Source organism: Grampus griseus (genome assembly GCF_964374135.1).
Source record: "Grampus griseus genome assembly, chromosome: 3".
Lineage (NCBI taxonomy): Eukaryota > Metazoa > Chordata > Mammalia > Artiodactyla > Delphinidae > Grampus > Grampus griseus.
Window position 1 is genome coordinate 117610593 of NC_139019.1, and position 19607 is coordinate 117630199.

Sequence of the window (19607 nt, forward strand, 5' to 3'; positions counted from 1 at the left end):
TTACCATTATATAATGTCCCTCTTTGTCCCTTTTAATTTTCTTTGGGTAAATAGACATATGAGATTGTTAAATATTCGTGATACTTGATACATTGACCTTTTCGTCATTTTGTAATATCTCTCTTTATCTCTGCTAATATATCTCGTCTTAAGGCCTAATTTTTTCTGATATTAATGTGGTCACTCCAGCTTTCTTATAATTAGTGCTGCATAGTATATCTTTTTCAATTCTTTATATATAAAGTATTTTTTCTGAAGGACATAGTTGAGGCTTTTTAATCTACCACTGATCTTTAATTGGCATGTTCAGATCACTTACATTTAATGTAATATTGATATGATTATGTCCACCATTGTGCTCTGTGTTTTCTCCTTGTCCGTGCATTGTTTTTTTTCCTTATGGAACTTTTTATTAATAATTTTTATTTTATATTGGAGTATAGTTGATTTACAGTGTTGTGTTAGTTTCAGGTGTACAGCTAAGTGATTCAGTTATACATATACATATATCCATTCTTTTTCAGATTCTTTTCCCATATAGGTTATTACAGAATATTGAGTACATTTCCCTGTGCTATACAGTAGGACCATGTTGATTACCTATTTTAGATATAGTAGTATGTGTATGTTAATCCTAAACTCCTAATTTATCCCTCCCTGCCATGTTTCCACTTTAGTAACCATAAGTTTGTTTTCGAAGTCCCTGAGTCTGTTTCTGTTTTGTATATAAGTTCTTTGTATCACTTTTTTTAAAATTCCACAGATAAGTGATATCATATTATGTTTATCTTTCTCTGTCTGACGTACTTCACCTAGTATAATATTCTCTAGGTTCATCTATGTTGCTGCAAATGGCATTATTTCATTCTTTTTTATGGCTGAGTAATATTCCATTGTGTGGTGTGTGTGTGTGTGTGTGTGTGTGTGTGTGTGTGTGTGTGTGTGTGTGTGTGTGTGTGTGTGTGTGTGTGTGTGTGTGTGTGTGTGTGGTGTGTGTGTGTAAGTGTAATTGCACATCTTCCTTATCCATTCCTCCATCAACGGACATTTAGGTTGGTTCCATGTCCTGACTATTGTAAATAGTGCTGCAATGAACTTTGGGGTACATGTATCCATGAGGTTGATATATATATATAGTGTGTGTATATATATATATATAGTATATATACAGGATTGTTTTAAGTTGCTTGTCTTTTAATTTCAAATGCACTTTCAATATCCTGCATTTGTACTCTGCTTTTCTTACAATTGCTGGTTTTGATAGCATATTTGTGTGTGGATGATTTCCTTTATTTACTGTATGTTTGCATTTACCAGTGAGCTTTCCCATTTGTAATTTTCTTGTTTCTATTTGTGGCCTTTTCTTTTCCACCTAGAGAAGTTCCTTTAGCATTTGTTCTAAAGCTGGTTTGTTGGTGCTGAATTCTCTTAGCTTTTGCTTGTCTGTAAAGATTTTGATTTTTCTGTGAAATCTGAATAAGAGCCTTGCTGGGTAGAGTAACCTTGGTTGTAGGTTTTCCCCTTTCCTCACTTTAAATGTATCATGCCACTCCCTTCTGGCCTGCAGAGTTTCTGCTGAAAAATCAGCTGATAAATTTATGGGGGTTCCCTTGTATGTTATTTGTTGCTTTACGCTCATTGCTTTTATTATTTTCTCTTTGTCTTTAATTTTTGTGAGTTTGATTAATATGTGTCTCTGCGTGTTGCTCCTTGGGTTTATGCTGTATAGGACTGTCTGCACTTCCTGGACTTGAGGGAATGTTTCCTTCCCCATGTTAGGGAAGTTTTCAGCTATAATCTTTTCAAATATTTTCTCGGGCCCTTTCTCTCTCTCTCTTCTCCTTCTGGGACCCCTATAATGCGAATGTTTGTGCATTTAACACTATCCCAGAGGTCTCTGAGACTGTTCTCATTTCTTTTCATTGTTTTTTCTTTACTCTGTTCCACAGCAGTGATTTCCACCCATCTGTCTTGCAGGTCACTTGTTTGTTCTTCTGCCTCATTTATTCTGCTATTGATTCCTTCTAGTGTATTTTTCATTTCAGTTGTTGTATTGTTCATCTCTGTTTGTTTGTTCTTTAGATCTTCTAGCTCTCTGTTAAACATTTCTTGTATCTTCTTGGTCGGTGCCTCCATTCTTTTTCTGAGATCTTGGATCATCTTTACTATCATCTCTGAATTCTTTTTCAGGTAGGTTACCTATCTCCACTTCACTTAGTTGTTCTTCTGGGTTTTTATCTTGTTCCTTCATCTGGAATGTATTTCCCTGCCGTCTCATTTTGTCTAACTTTCTGTGGTTGTGGTCTCCTTTCCACAGGCTGCAGGATCGTAGTTCTTCTTGCTTCTGGTGTTTGCCTCCTGGTGGGTGAGGTTGGTCCAGGTGCTTGTGCAGGCTTCCTTGTGGGAGGGACTGGTGCCTGCCCGCTGCTGGTGGGTGGAGTTGGGTCTTGTCCCTCTGATGGGGAGGGCCATGTCAAGAGGTGTGTTTAGCGGTGACTGTGAGCTCAGTACAACTTTAGGCAGCCTGACTGCTGATGGATGGGGCTGTGTTCCCCATCACTGTTTTTTTGGCCTGAGGAGTCCCAGCACTGGAGCCTGCAGGCTGTTGGCAAGGTCTCAGTGCCAAAATGACGACCTCCAGGAGAGCTCATGACAATCAGTATTCCCTGGGGCCTCCGCCACCAGTGTCCTTACCCCCACAGTGAGCCACAGCCAACCCCACCTCCCCAGGAGACCTTCCAAGACCTGCAGGTAGGTCTAGCTCAGGCTTATATGGAGTCATTGCTTTGTGCTGTGTCCCAGTGCATGTGAAATCTGTGTGCATCTTCCAAGAGTGGAGTCTTCATTTCCCCTAGTCTTGTGGAGCTCCTGCACTCAAGCCCCACTGTCCTTAAAAGCCAAATGCTCTGGGGGCTCCTCCTCCCAACGCAAGGCCCTCAGACTGGGGAGCCTGACGTGGGGCTCAGAACTCTCACTCCTCTGGGTGATCCTCTGCGATATAATTTTTTTTCCAGTTTGTGAGTTGCCTACCCAGTGGGCATGGGATTTCTTCCTCCTTTTTTTTTTTATTTTTTGCCATGCCATGCAGCTTGCAGGATATCAATTCCCTGACCAGGGATTGAACCCAGGCCATTGCAGTGAAAGCACCAAATCCTAACCACTAGGACCACCAAGGAACTCCGTATGGGATTTCTTTATATCATGAAAGTGCTACTCCTAACATCTTGTTGTGGCTTCTTCTTTGTCTTTGGATGTAAAATATCTTTTTTGGTTGGTTCCAGTCTTTTTTGTTGATGGTTGTTCAGCAGTTGGGATTTTGGTGTTTTCGTGAGAGGAAGTGGGCTCAAGTTTTTCTACTGCACCAATTTGTCCGGAATCAAGGGGCTGCTTTTAGTTTGGGTGCTTGCTGCCTCTTTCCTCAGTGTGTGCTGTCTGTTATCCCCTTGATATGGTGTGTGTAGGTGCAGCAGACTTCTGGTTTGGTGGGGGCAGCATTTGGTGTCTGTTCACTGCCCATGTGTGCCCTCCATCCATTGTTAATTTCTTCTTTGATCGTTTCCTGCCTTCTTCTTGGTTATTGTTTAGTATTCTGTTTTGTCTCTGATATTAGTTTATTAAGTACCCTCTTTGATTTTTAAGTGTTTGTTCTGAGGTTTACACTATGCATCTTTAACTTATGATCATAAATGTAACAAAATTTGAGTAATATTACACCACTTTAACAGTATACTTCCATTTCCCCTACTTTGTTTTTTAGTGCCATTGTTGCCACACATTTTACTACTGTAGTATTTTAAGCCCCGCAGTATGTTGTTATTATTTTTGCTTTAGGTAATCATTTATCTTTTAAAGAAATTTAAACATGAAAAGTCTTTAATATGCAACCTACATTTTTATCATTTCTGTCACTGATTCCTTACACAGACCCAAGTTTCCATTGGTGTCACTTTTCCTTTCGACTAAAGAGCTTTCTTTAATGTTTCTTGTAGTATAGATCTTCTGGTTATATATTTTCTAGGTTTTTGTTTGTCTGAACAAAAAATCTTTATTTTACTTTCATTTTTGAATGGTACTTTTGCTAAATATAGAATTCTAGGTTGCCAATTTTTTTCTTTCAGCACTTTAAAGATATTCTTCCTCTTTCTTCTGCCTTGCATTATTTTTGATGCAAAGTCTGCAATCTTTCTTATGTTTGTTCTTCTGTATTTCCTCTGACTGCTTCTAAATTTTTCTCTTTATCAGTGGTTTTTAGAAATTTGATTATGATGGACCTTGGTGTATTTTTCTTTATTGTGTGTTTTCTTTATGGTGCATTTTCTTTGTGGTGTGTTTAATCCTACTTGGGGTAGCATACTTGAACTTCTTGATTCTGTGGGTCTATAATTTTCTTTAGATTTAGGAAGTTTGAGGCTATATTTATTCAAATACTATTTATCACATGCACACATACACACACACATACAAAATTAGAGAACTCCAATTTCACTTATGTTAGACCACTTGATATTTTCCCACAGGTTGCTGAAACACTGTTCATTTTTTAAAAATCTTTTTTTCTCTGAAAATTTCCTCCAGGTAAAATAACAGAGATCCTGGGGCTCATCTCATTGCTTCCCTTCTCTCAGTCTTGCACTCCTTTTGAGCCAATGGCTAAAAGCATTTTTCTAAATATTTTCATCAATTTTCTATTTGTTTATAGTGGTATGGCTAGTTCCACATTGTCAGAAGAAAAGGTTTTCACTTTGCTTTTTTTTTTTTTTTTTTGCGGTACACGGGCCTCTCACTGCTGTGGCCTCTCCCACTGCGGAGCACAGGCTCCAGACACGCAGGCTCAGTGGCCATGGCTCACGGGCCCAGCTGCTCTGCGGCACGTGGGATCCTCCCGGACCAGGGCACAAACCTGTGTCCCCTGCACTGGCAGGCAGACTCTCAACCACTGCGCCACCAGGGAAGCCCTTCACTTTGCTTTTTGCACTAACAATATATTCTGGAAATCACTCTATATCATTTTACAAAGATCTTTCTTTGTAGCTTCATAAAACTCCATTGTATATATACGTATCATAGTATATTCAACTAACTATAGTTTTCTATTTAGGTAGCTTTCAGTCTTTTTGCAGTTACAAATAATGCTGTAATGAATGACCTGGTTCATATATGTATTTTCATAATTTTTGAGGTGTATATTTAGGGTAAATTTCTAAAAGTGTGATTGCTAAGTCATAGGGCAAGTGCATATGTAGTTCTGTTAGATACAACTATTTCCCTATATACAGATTGTACCATTTTGCATTCCAATAGAGAATGTTTATTTTTCCATAGCCTCATCTATAGAATATGTTGTCAAGCTTTTTAATTTTTGCCAATCTGATCAGGTTTTAAAATCTCAAAATCATTTTAATTAGAATTTCTCTCATTACTGTTGAAGTTAAATACCTTTTCATATGTTTAAGAGCCAGTTTATCTTTCTAAAAGTTGTTCATGTTTTATATTCATTATTCTATTTTCTATCTTCTAGATGTTTTTTAGTATTTTGTCTTTTAGAAACTTATTTATATGTTTAGAGATATTAGCCCTTTGTCCAAGATATAAGTTGCAAATATTTTCTCCTAGCTTGTCATTTGCCTTCAACTTTGTTTATGGTATTTTTGCACTGCAATGTTTTTCCCCCTTTATTTTTATGTAACCAAATGAATCGGTCCTTTTCTATATTGCACTTAGGTTTTGAGTCATAGTTAGAAAGCCTTGTCCCACACTCAGGTTGTAGAAAAATCCATCAGTTTTCTTCTAGTATTTGTATGGTATTTTGGTTTGTACATTTAGATCCCTGATCTATATGGACTTTATTCTTGTGTGTGCTGAGGTATGGAACTAATTTTATCTTTTTTTCTTTTTTTTCTAAGTGGCTATCCAGTTGTCCCAGTACATAAAAAGTACATAAAAACTTCATCCTTGTCTCGGTGATTTGAGATTGCATCTGTATCATGTACTAAACTTCTATCTTGCCAGAAGGTTTTAAAGATCAGAAAGTCACACTTCTTTCTCAAAGTTATCATTATATATTGATGTCAATTACTTCGTTTAGAAATATAACTCAGCCGTACAAGGCTACCTGTTTCAAAAAATTGATAATAATTTAGGTAACAATATAATAGCATGCTGGGGAAAAATTAAACAAATTTCATCTGTCTAAGGAGACTTAAGGTCTCTTGGGATATTTTCATATGGACAAATTTAGCAATTTTTTGCAGGTAGTTTCCTGACATATTTAAGCTTTGTGGTATAATGAACAGTAATAGTACTGATGTGATCAAGACTAAAAGAGATTATCACTCAAATGGAAGGGAGAAGTAAACCTCTTTTTTTTTTTGCTTAAACTTTGACCTCTAAATCACTGATTGTAGTTCCAAAATATTTTAATGAAATAATTTCTTATTCTTAAGGTTCATAGATCATCTTTTCAAATCAAAGTATGCAAAATATTTTCTCACATAAATAAACTTCAGATAAGCTTCACGGAAATATTAAGGCTAAACCATTCAGCTTCCATCAAATCCTTGAATATCCCACCTGTCTGCATCGTGGTACATGTTGATCTATTGATTATCTGTTTTTATATAATTTCTACTTAAATTATCCCTTAATTTGACCTTAGGATGTTCCTCAAATCAGCAAATTAGATTGAATTCAAAGATTACTAGATGATATTTAGGCTTTTAGGGGATAATACATATGTTTTTCCTTGAATTCATTAATTTAATAGTATCATGAATAAGATTTTTTGATATTATTAATCCTCTTGGAATAAATAATATTAGGTAATTACCTAATATTTTAAAAATAATATTAGGCAATACTTATGGAGAGCTTCTCTGGGCCAGGCAAGGCCATTTTCATGGGCATGTGAACTGTGCAGTCATACTGGTTCCCAACCTTAGAAGGGCCCTGCATTTGGTTTAATGCTCTTCTGTCATCATCTTGAAATTGTACTAATTTTTTAACAGGGAGCCCCCTGTTTTCATTTTGTGCTTGTCCCGCAAATTATGTAGCCAGTCCTGGTACCAAGCACTGTGTTTAGCAAGGAGAGTATATAATTTAATATATATTTTTGAAAGATTCTTCAGGTTTCCACATGTGGAATGGAGTTTAGGGAAAGCAAAAGAGGAAGTAAGAAGACCAGAGAGGAAGCTGACAGGATTTAAGGTGACTTTGTCTCAGGTGGTAGCGGTAGAGGGGAAAGTAATTGATAGATTCAAAGTATATTTTGGAGGTAGTAAGCATTGACATGAACTGGTAATGAATTAAATGTTGGAATGTAGAAAGAGATGTTAAGGATGACCTGAGAATTTTTTTTTGTAAATTTATTTATTTTGGGCTGTGTTGGGTCTTCGTTTCTGTGTGAGGGCTTTCTCTAGTTGTGGCGAGTGGGGGCCACTCTTCATCGCGGTGCGCAGGCCTCTCACTATCGCGGCCTCTCTTGTTGCGGAGCACAGGCTCCAGACGCGCAGGCTCAGTAGTTGTGGCTCATGGGCCCAGTTGCTCCGTGGCATGTGGGATCTTCCCAGACCAGGGCTCGAACCTGTGTCCCCTGCATTGGCAGGCAGATTCTAAACCACTGCGCCACCAGGGAAGCCCTGACCTGAGAGTTTTTGACTAGACTAGAAGTGCCCATTATTAGATGAGGAACTTTGGAGACAGAACGTTTTTGAGGGTGTGGTTAAGAGTTGGATGTGACGTTATGCTAAGTGAAAGAAGCCAGATACAAAAGGCTTTGCATTTTTAAAAAATTTTTAAATTGAAGTATAGTTGATTTACAGTGTGGCAGCAGAGTGACTCAGTTACACACATATACATTCTTTTTTATATTCTTTTCCACTATGGTTTATTCCAGGAGATTGGGTATAGTTCCCTGTGCTATACGGTAGGACCTTGTTGTTTATCCATTCTATATGTAGTAGTTTGCATCAACCAACCCCAAACTCGCAGTCCATCCCTCTCTCTCTCCCTACCCCTTGGCAACCACAAGTCTGTTCTCTATGTCTATGAGTCTGCTTCTGTTTTGTAGATAACTTCATTTGTGCCATTTTTTAGATTCCACATATAAGGGATATCATATGGTATTTGTCTTTCTCTTTCTAACTTAGTTTGATAATCTCTAGTTGCATCCATGTTGCTGTAAGTGGCATTATTTTGTTCTTTTTTTATACTGTGTAATATTCCATTGTATATATGTACCACATCTTCTTTATCCATTCATCCGCCAATGGACATTTAGGTTGTTTCCATGTCTTGGCTATTGTGAATAGTGCTGCTATGAATATAGGGAGGCATGTATCTTTTTTGAATTATAGTTTTGTCCAGATATACGCCCAGGATTGGGATTGCTGGATCATAGGGTAATTCTATTTTTAGTTTTCTGAGGAACCTCCAAACTGTTTTCCATAGTGGCTGCACTAACTTACATTCCCACCGACAGTCTAGGAGGGTTCCCTTTTCTCCACACCCTCTCCAGCATGCGTTATTTGTAGACTTTTAAATGATGGCCGTTCTGACCGGTGTGAGGTGGTACCTCATTTGCAGCTTTGATTTGCATTTCTCTAATGATTAGTGATGTTGAGCATCCAAAAGACTATGCATTTTATAATTCCCTTTTTTGTGAAATTTCTAGAAAAAGGAAAACTATATAGAAAATCGATCAGTGGCTGCCTGAAGCTGGGGGTGAGAGCAAGGATTGACTGCAGACAGGCATGAAGGATTTTGGGGGTTGATGGGAGTATTCTAAAATTGGATTGTAGTATTGGTTGTGTAAATGTATAAAATGGCTAAAAATCATTGATTGTCCAAGTGAGCTGTATGGTAAGTACAAAGCTGTTCAAAGACTAATATAAAAGATTGAGATACCGGTGATTATGTCAAGGAGTACTATTATTATTCCCATTTTATAGATAAAGAAAATAAAAGATAAAAATAAAAGCTTCATGTTTACATAGCTACTAAGTATAATGTCCAGTGTTGGAACTCAAGTCTTTTTGACACTAAGGCCTCACTGTTGAACACTATAATAGATTCACTTTCTATTTTAAAATTGTTTGCTGCATCTTGTTGATCTAAGGCTCTCTTGGAATTATAAAACAGAGAGGAAAGAAGATAGAGACTGGAAAATTCCGTTGATCCTGTACACTGGTACTTCCATTTCCCCTGGATATAGATGACAGCAAGTTTTATGTCCAGTGTGAGTTATATTACCACACCTTGCTTGACTCTTTGGCAAACTATGTTTTCTCTTTCAAATCATTAGGTTAAGAAGGAGTTTCGCTAGCGCCACTTGTAGCTTAAAAGACTGACTGTATCTTCCAAAAATGCTTTCTCCTAGGGAAAATGGATACGCACGAATATATATAGTCCTTACTGCATGTAATGATTACTATGCCATTAGCATAAATATTGCTATATTAATAAGCCTTAAGTATGGGGAGATGTTGGTCAAAGGGTACACATTTTCAGTTATAAAATGAATGAGTTCTGGAATCCGATGTACAGCATGGTGACTATAGTTAACAATATTGTAGTGTAACTTGAAATTTGTTAAGAGAGTAGGTCTTAAATGTTCTTACCACACACCTTAAAAAATGGTAACTAGGTGAGGTGATGGATGTGTTAACTATATTGTGTTGATCATCTCACAATATATACATATATTAAATCATCGTGTTGTACACCTTAATTTATATAATTTTGTTTGTCAATCATGCTTCCATAAAGCTGGGAAAAATTAAGCATCAGGTGCCTACGGTGCTAGTCACTGGGGAGGCAAGTGATAATCAGAACAGGCATGGTCTCTGCCTTCTTGCAGCTTTATTGTTTTAGTGGGAGAGGCAGGCACTATGCTTAAACAAAATATAATTATAAAATTTTAAATTGTGCTAGGTTCAATAAAGGAGAATATAAGGTTCTCTGTGGGAGCATAACAAAGGATCCTGGTTTTAAGTGGGGCCTAAGGAAGACCTCTATTAGAAAACAACATTTAAACTGAGACCTGAAAGATTTGTAGAAATAAGCAAAGGAAAGGAAGGGAAAGAAGCTTTCCTAGGAGAAAAAAGCATGAAGAGCTTGGTTGACGGACCACACTGGAAGCAGTGTAATAACATATTGAGAGAAGGGGAATGCTTGAGAACTTGGATACTATGCAAAGGATTTGGTATTTTATTTCAAGAGTAGTGAGTGAGATGCTGCTGAGAAGTTTTGAGCTGGAGAATCTTCTGATTCAATTAAAATTTTAAGATCACTCTTGCTACTGTAAACAATGGATCCAAGGAGGGTTCTGCTGGCTTATGAAGAGGTCTTAGGAAAACTATGGGCTTTATTGTTAAAGGGAAAACTACTGCAGCTTTTAAAAGCTAGTTTTTGAAACCAGAATGTCAATTAAGTGATGGTGAATAGGGAAAAAAATGATTGATAAATTGGTATGTCTGAAAAACCTACTAGATCAGTGCTTCTCAAACTTTACATTCAAATCACCCTGGCTTTTTGTTAAAATGCAAATTCTGATTCAGTAGGTCTGGAGTGGGGCATTTCTGCATTTCTAACAGCTCCCAGGTGATGCCCATGCCATTGGTCCTTGGCTCACACTGAGTAGCAAGTGGCTGGGCTACTATATATGTTCTAAATTCTATATTCTAATCTTCTAATACCTATCAGCCTTCTTGGTGGTATGGACAGTTGTCAAATTTGAGTATTTAAAACTGGAGGTTTTAAGAGAGAAAGTATTGAGGACATAGAGAGACAGGTCAAATACGGCTTTTCATCTCTTCAATAAATATCCTATATATACTTCCTATATACCTATCTAACCTCTCTGCCTACCACCCTTCCTCAGGGTTCAGTTAAAATTCAGAAAGGACTATACGCAACCAAAGTGGTGTCCAAGATAAGCGTACAGAAATAGTATGAGGTTCTTTACATCTAGTATCTGATGGGGTGATGTGCATCATTAATTAAGACTTACTATGTGCCAGGATTTTAGCTGCCTTATTCATTTAATAAGATAGGAACTCACGAACCCTTTAAGGATGTACAACTCAGTTCTAACTTATATCATAGCTGACTCTCTTATTCATTATCCTAATCATTACTATTTTGTTTGACTACAGTCCTAAATGCAGAAAACTTCAGGCTCTTTATTCTGTGGCTAAAGGCTTTGTATTTCTGATATCCCAATCATTTTATAAAGGCCCAAGGTGGTAAATATAACCTGGTCTTTTTTCTTTTTCTTTTATGTTTTTTTTTTGGGGGGGAAGGGGAGTGAGGAGGGGGTATTATCCTTTATTAGCAATGCAACTTCTCTTTGTGGAATGCCATATGATCTTGAGAAACAAATTGATCAAGTAAAGGGAAACTTTAGAGATGCTCTCTGATTGAGGTTATGCTTGTTGGGACAAACAGCATAGAAATTTCACATTCCTCCCTGGTTGTTAAGAAATAAGAGCTAAGCAACAACATCCAATTTAAAAAGAAATCTGAATTGTACTTTTAAATTTCATAAAACAAAGTTAAACCAAACAGCTGGTAGCTCCTGTAGATTTTCTCTACTGAGGAAGTGACCCGTAGTTGTACAGTCTCAGTTGGTAAAGATACAACTGAAATTATCAACACCTCCACAGAAATGCTAAATGCCTCGCCACAATATGGTCCAGCTAGGTAAGTTGTACCTAGTCCTCCAACAAACCAGATAACGTTGTGTCGTTTTCGGTTTGGTTTGAACCCCCTTTTTGGGGGTTGAAGTGTTAAAGTCAGCGGTTGAGGTGTTTAATAGGCCCTAGTTCGGCTTGAAGACTCGCAGAAAGGCCATCTCCATCACCCTGCAGTTAGCTTTACAGCTAAGGTGTGTTTCCGATGCGCGGATACTGCCAAGGAGCTCTGGCTGTAAACTCTGGAAGGAAGCCAAAGGAAAGAAGCTCCTGGCGCTAGCGCTGGTCCCGCTCAGTGAGCTGGGCGCTGGCGCATTTTTCGTGCAGTTATTGGCTGGGACTCTGCGTGCCGCTGTCGGCCAATGAAGAAGCTGGAGATCTGGCCCCGGCCCGTCCCCTCTTGGCGCCGCGGGATGAGGCAGAGACTGAATAGCCGGCGAGCAAATCAACGGCATCCAGAAAGCCATGTCCGACTCGGAGCCCAGCGCCCGAGCGTTAACCCGCTGAAAGTTTCTCAGGAAAGAAGCCGGGCCAATCTGGACCCCGCTAAGAGGAACTGTCTTTGAGTGAGATGGTCCCAGAGGCCTGGAGAAGTGGACTGGTAAGCACTGGGAGTGTGGTGGGAGTTTTGCTTCTTCTTGGTGCCTTGCATAAGGCTTCCGCCGCCGTCATTCGCTATGAGATCCTGGAGGAAAGAGAGAAGGGTTTCGCGGTGGGAAACGTGGTTAGGGACCTTGGCTTGGATCTCGGCAGTCTGTCAGCCCGCAGGCTCCGGGTGGTGTCCGGAGCTAGCCGAAGATTCTTTGAGGTGAACTGGGAGACGGGAGAGATGTTCGTGAACGACCGCCTGGATCGAGAGGAGCTATGTGGGACGCTGCCCTCCTGCACCATAACTCTGGAGTTGGTAGTGGAGAGGCCGCTAGAGCTGTTCAGCGCGGAAGTGGTGATCCAGGATATCAACGACAACAATCCCTCTTTTCCTACCCGGGAAATGAAATTGGAGATTAGCGAGGCTGTGGCGCCGGGGACGCGCTTTCCGCTCGAGAGCGCGCACGATCCAGATGTGGGAAGCAACTCTTTACAAACCTATGAGCTGAGCCGAAATGAGTACTTTGCGCTTCGCGTGCAGACGCGGGAAGATAGCACCAAGTACGCGGAGCTGGTGCTGGAGCGCGCCCTGGACCGGGAGCGAGAACCAAATCTCCAGCTGGTGCTGACAGCGTTGGACGGAGGAACTCCGGCTCGCTCGGCCAGCCTTCCTATTCGAATCGTCGTGCTGGACGCGAATGACAATGCGCCCACCTTCAACCAGTCCTTGTACCGGGCGCGCGTCCTGGAGGATGCACCCCCCGGCACTCGCGTCGTGCAAGTCCATGCAACGGATCTGGATGAAGGCCCCAACGGCGAAATCATTTACTCCTTCGGCAGCCACAACCGCGCTGGCGTGCGGGAACTATTCTCCTTAGACCTTGTAACTGGGATGCTGACCGTCAAGGGTCGACTGGACTTCGAAGACGCCAAACTCCATGAGATTTACATACAGGCCAAAGACAAGGGCGCCAGTCCTGAGGGAGCACATTGTAAAGTTTTGGTAGAGGTTGTGGATGTAAATGACAATGCCCCGGAGATCACAGTCACCTCCGTGTACAGCCCAGTCCCTGAGGATGCACCCCTAGGAACTGTCATTGCTTTGCTCAGTGTTACCGATCTGGATGCTGGGGAGAACGGGCTGGTGACTTGCGAGGTTCCACCAGGTCTCCCTTTTAGCCTTACATCTTCCCTCAAGAATTACTTTACTTTGAAAACCAGCGCAGCCCTGGATCGGGAGACTGTGCCAGAATACAACCTCAGCATCACGGCTCGAGACGCGGGAACCCCTCCCCTCTCAGCCCTCACGACAGTGCAGGTGCAAGTGTCCGACATCAACGACAACCCTCCACAATCTTCCCAGTCTTCCTACGATGTTTACGTTGAGGAAAATAACCTCCCCGGTGTTCCAATACTAAACCTAAGTGTCTGGGACCCTGACGCCCCGCAGAATGCTCGCCTTTCCTTCTTTCTCCTGGAGCAAGGAGCTGAAATAGGGCTAGTGGGTCGCTATTTCACGATAAATCGTGACAGTGGCGTCGTGTCATCCTTAGTGCCCCTGGACCATGAGGATCGGCGGGCGTTCGAATTAACAGCTCATATCAGCGATGGGGGCACTCCTGTCCTGGCCACCAATATCAGCGTGAACATATTTGTCACTGATCGCAATGACAATGCCCCCCAGGTCCTATACCCCCGGCCTGGCCAGAGCTCGGTGGAGATGCTGCCTCGAGGTACGTCTGCAGGCCACGTGGTCACGCGTGTGGTAGGCTGGGACCCGGATTCAGGGCACAACGCCTGGCTCTCCTACAGCCTCTTGGGAGCCCCCAACCAGAGCCTTTTTGCTGTGGGACTTCACACGGGTCAAGTCAGCACTGCCCGCCCAGTCCAGGATACAGATTCGCCCAGGCAGACTCTCACGGTCTTGATCAAAGACAATGGGGAGCCGTCGCTGTCCACCACCGCGACCCTGACCGTGTCAGTAATCGAGGAATCTCCTGAAGCCCGAGCTGAGTTCCCCTCCGGCTCTGCCCCCAGGGAGCAGAATAAAAATCTCACCTTTTATCTACTTCTCTCTTTAATCCTGGTCTCCGTGGGGTTCGCAGTCACAGTATTGGGAGTGATCGTATTCAAAGTTTACAAATGGAAGCAGTCCAGGGACCTATACCGAGCTCCCGTGAGCTCCCTGTACCGAACACCAGGGCCTTCTCTGCACGCGGACGCCGTGCGGGGAGGCCTGTTGCCTCCACACCTTTACCATCAGGTGTACCTCACCACTGACTCGAGACGCAGCGACCCGCTGCTGAAGAAACCAGGTGCCGCCAGCCCACTGGCCAGCCGCCAGAACACTCTGCGGAGCCTTGATCCAGTGTTCTATAGGCAAGTGTTGGGTGCAGAGAGCTCCCCTCCCGGACAGGTAAGGGTTAGCAAGTCATCCTGGAATGATATTAATGCTTTTCAATTCCTGCATCAGTTTCAGGAAAGTATGTAGCCACCTTTATTTTCTGTGATCAAGATGTTTTCCTAATGATGCGTCCGCATTTTCACTTGGCCTTTCCCAGATCAAACGTCGTGCCTTTGGGGGAGGGGGATGGCCCAGCTAGAGTGTGGTTTGTGGTCCCACACAGTGTGGAGTTAATTGACTTATCTGTGGACACAATTCACACCCTCAGTACTCACTTGCCATAGCAACTAACCAATCCTGCTAAAGGGCTATTAAGCTATAACTCACCGTCTCAGCACTCAAGAGCTTAGCTTGGTGTCATTTGCATTGAGTACAAGCTGGTGAATACCTCTAACCAGTGGCAGCTGCTAGGAATATAAAAACTACCTCATCTGTCCAGCTTTCAAATGATTGCCACATCTGCATTAAAGCTAATGGTTTGCTGATAATTTTCCTTTGACTACACAGATCCTGTACCTCATTCTCAGATGACTTTCTATGAAAGAAATAAAATTCTAGGGTCCTTTTAATTTTATTTCAAGCACAGTGCTGAAATTATGTGGACATTACTCACAAAAAATTTTTTGTTATGGTAATACATGTGCGTTATAGAAAATTTGGCAAATATGTAAAAGTATAAGAAAAAATTAAAACTAATTATATTCTCCAAATCCAAAGGTAACCACCATTCATTATAAAAGTAAAAGTAATCATTTATTTCGAAGATAAATCCAGACAATCTGGAAGAACGTAAAGTACAAAATGAAAGTTCTTCTTGCCCAAAGTGTCATTTCCTATCCTTTCATCATTTTTCTTGGGTATACACATAGTGTGAAAGGTAGGTAAATTCATATCCTGAGAAAAAGATAAAGCTTTCATTTATTCAGGATGGTGTGCTGGTCTTTGTTTTGGAGTGAAATTAAACACACTTCCATTTGTGGGAGAACAACTGTTACTTTGTTACTAATAAGTGTATTATTGCTATCAAGCCTTGGGTTTGGCAGTTAGACACTTACCATCTATGAGTCCGTGGCCAAGTTAATCTCTTTTCTAGACCCTTTTTCATATGCAAAAAGGGAGTAACAAGGGTTTTATAACATTAGTTCATGATATAATATATGCACAGTGCCTAGAATATCAAAGGTGTTAAAAAAAATTCTTAGCTGTGACTAATATTTTTTTATTAGTTCTTAACCCACTCCAAATCTTAATTAAACACACTTTAGAAATTGAACAAACCTGGAGACAGTCAAAGATGACAAAGTAGAGGCATAGATGGAAAGGCTAAGGAAGGATGAAAGCCAGAGAGAAGCAGCTGCTGCTTTTCTGGTCAGACCGGAAAACAACTGGCATTTTCCCATGGACAATGTTCTCAAACTTGGTTGCACACCAGAATTACCTAGGGACCTTTTAAAAATTCTGAAGCCCAGGCCACATCCCAGATGGACTAAAGCATAATCTCTTGAGATGGGACACAGGCATCAGTAGTTTTTGAAGGTCCCCAAGTGATCTCAATGTGAAGACGATTTTGCAAAGCATTGCCCTAGGACCTGCCAGTCTATCAATTAGCATGTTTTTGAAGCAAAGTGTTATTCTGCTGTTCACAGAACCAGCAGCCAGCCTTATTGGGCCAAACTGAACTTTAAAGAATTCTGTGATGTTATTTCCCAACCTTAAAATATTATATAGAATAGCTCTAGGAGAGCACTGTAAGGAAGACATAAGATATTTCAGTCATCTGAAGAAAAAATCTTCCTCAGCGACTGGCACCTGGGCAACTATTTCTTTAAAAATCTAGAGCTAGGCAATGGATTTCTAGCCTAGAAATCCATTCTTTTGGGAATGGATTTCTTTTGGGAATGAAAATTTTTTTCTATAACTATACTATGGTGATGGTTGCATCATTTTAGTATATGTGAATATACTAAAAACCATTCAATTGTACATTTTAAAGGGATGAATCATATGGTGTAATGGATGAATTATATATAATAATATATACTTATATATATATATATAAGTATATATTATTTATATAGCTCAATAAAGGTGTTTTAAAAATCTAGAGAGGGGAGAATCACATACCTGGCATAAAAAGGTCAAGTCTAGGATGTGTAGGATTCAGGCTTTATGATCTTCCAGTTCTAGTAATATAGATTGTATGCCTGTTTGTTTTGCTGTGAACTTGCAAATAAAAGGGATTGAGACCTATAAGAGGTCTAGTTCTTTGATATTAAAGGCATCAGTAAAGGACGAGTTTATGGTTACAGGGATGACAAACTGGTAGAAAAATGATTTAAGATGTTATAGAAAGAGGGGCTTCCCTGGTGGCGCAGTGGTTAAGAATCCGCCTGCCAATGCGGGGGACATGAGTTCAAGCACTGGTCCAGGAAGATCCCACATGCCGTGGAGCAGCTAAGCCCGTGCGCCACAACTACTGAGCCTGCGCTCTAGAGCCCATGTGCCACAACTGCCGAAGCCGGTGTGCCTAGAGCCTGTGCTCTGCAACAAGAGAAGCCACTGCAATGAGAAGCCCGCACACCGCAATGAAGAGTAGCCCCCGCTCGCCGCAACTAGAGGAAGCCCATGCGCAGCAACAAAGAACCAGTGCAGCCAAAAATAAAATAAATACATTAAAAAAAAGAAAGATGTTAAAAAAAAAAAAGAAAGATGTTATAGAAAGGCTTTATTTCTTTCTAGAGAGACCAGAGGTGGCAGTGGGGAGATCCTAGTACTGCAGTTACTAGTTGAGCTTTACACAAGTCTCCTAACCTTTCTGATCTTCAGTGTTTTCATCTATAAAATCTTCCAAAATTGTGTAAGAGTGAAAAGTAATGCATATAAAATGTATACTTAATATAAAGTACTCATATAAAGTATAAATATTCAGTAGATATTTGTTGAACTAATAATTAGTGATATTATCATTTCACCATTTATTGAACATCCCTATGTACCAGACACTTTAAAAGATAAAAAGACACAGTCCCTGCCGCTATGGTACGCAGGGTACTGTAGGAGACAGACACGCACACACACCCACAAAAACGATAATGGAGATCTGTATAATACAAGAAGCAATGGGAGCAAAGGAAAAGAAACACCTAAGCCTGGGGAAATCAGGGAGACTTCATAGAGGTGATGATGCTTGATCTGAGAACAAAAGGTTGAGTAGTAGTTTGTCAGATAATAAAGGGGAAAAGGGGGTAGAGAGGGACCCTTGCAGGAGATTCCATGCAGAAGGATTATGATTTTTCATTATTGCTGAAGCTTAAAGTGTGTTTGTAAAACAATCTTTGCAGGAGATAAAGTGAAGCAATTAGGCAGGAGTTAAATCTTGAGTTACCTTTGTGCCATGCCAAGGAGTTTTTATTTTATTCTATATCCATGATAGTCATTGCAGAATTTTGAAGAGACATAAATGTGATGTCATCAGGGTTTTTTGTTTGTTTTGGAGAGATTATTCTGGCAGCCACAAATGAAATGGATTGGGGATATTGGGACTGTAGACAAAAAAAAAAATTAGAAGGCTATTATAGGATTTGAGAAGATTGATAAATGCTTGAACCAGCACAGTGACAGTATAGATGGAGGTAACTGTAGTGAAATTATCAGCACTCATTCATTGTCATGATAAAGGGAATGAGGGAGAGGAATGAGTCAAGGATGACCCTCCTTACTCCTCTCCATTGTGACTGACCCAGCGTGGGTGGCTAATGGTGTCATTCCACTGAGATAGTGAATCCTGGCATAACCACCTGATGGATCAGATTGATTGACATCTCCGTCATTCCCATGGGAGGAGGTTTAGGTGTTTGGGAGTAAAAGAACACAGAAAGCAGATACCTCCCTTTGAGAGCAGAGTGTTGGTTGCTGGCCTCACCATCAAAAGGATATTCTTGAGGATCAGGGGCTTGAGAAAACACCTGGGGAGGATAACCTCAGGTTTTGCCACTGGTTTTGGTAGCCTAGGTGAGGATTCAGATGAATTTAAAAAATCTCATGTCCAAATCAGGCTGGATTTTTCTCTTTGTGCTCTGGTGTGTTTGCGACTTGAACTACAGTTTGCAGGTAACTACAGTGTGAATTGAATGATGTTTCTGCATTTGTGCAAGGTGGTAGCCAGGCTCCAGGGAGGGTCTGGATCAGGGTAGGGGTGGGGTGAGATCAAGTCTCCCTTGCCAAAAGGCCCCCTAGGGCTAAGTGAAAAACTTGCTCTTTTGAAACAGTCACTGTTGGTAATTAACAACATATCAAGCATACAGTGGTGTCAAATAAAGGAGATTTGTAGGCACTGTGCTTTTGGTAGCAGATCTTAATCATTCACGGAAGCTATTAAATCTGTGAACATTAGCATTCTGCCAGGAAGTGAGATGTAGTCCTTAGCGTCTCCCAGACAAACTGATTCTTTACTGATTTGGAACATCTCTCTCTCCCGGTTTCCTCCCCCCCGCCTTCACCTCCTTCCATACTGTCCTTGAAATCGATGAATGGCAATTTAGTGTACCACCAGTGGGTATCTGAATAAGAGAGGTTTAGTTTCTGCTGCGCCTTCTGTTACAACAAAAATGTGTACTGCATAAATTTAATAGGCTACCTTAATGTGTAAGCCTCTTCTGCAAAGAGATGGATATATTTCTGAATAATCTGCAGAGGGGCAGAGTTTTTAGTATAAGGCAGTGCTTCTAAGTAGCTGTTGCTCTAATACAATCAGACCGAGGCAGAAGCTACTCATTTAGAATATTGGTGGATGACAACATTGGCTTGAACAAAGTGACCAGTCTCAAATGGCTACTCACTCTCTGGGCTGCAGGTTGCTAGGGCTCAGGCTGTCGCTGTTTTCCCCCACCGAAAAGGGGCGGGGTGGTGTGGGCTGGGAATTGGTGTGT

At 40.8% G+C, this 19607-nt stretch overlaps 1 protein-coding gene across 1 annotated transcript in view; it reads left to right on the forward strand.

Annotated features, from left to right (window-relative positions):
- Positions 1-19607, forward strand: part of LOC309819883 (uncharacterized protein) — a gene marked incomplete at its 5' end in the record, with an annotated part of 124909 nt that overhangs the window by 80705 nt on the left and 24597 nt on the right. The window lies entirely within an intron of this gene.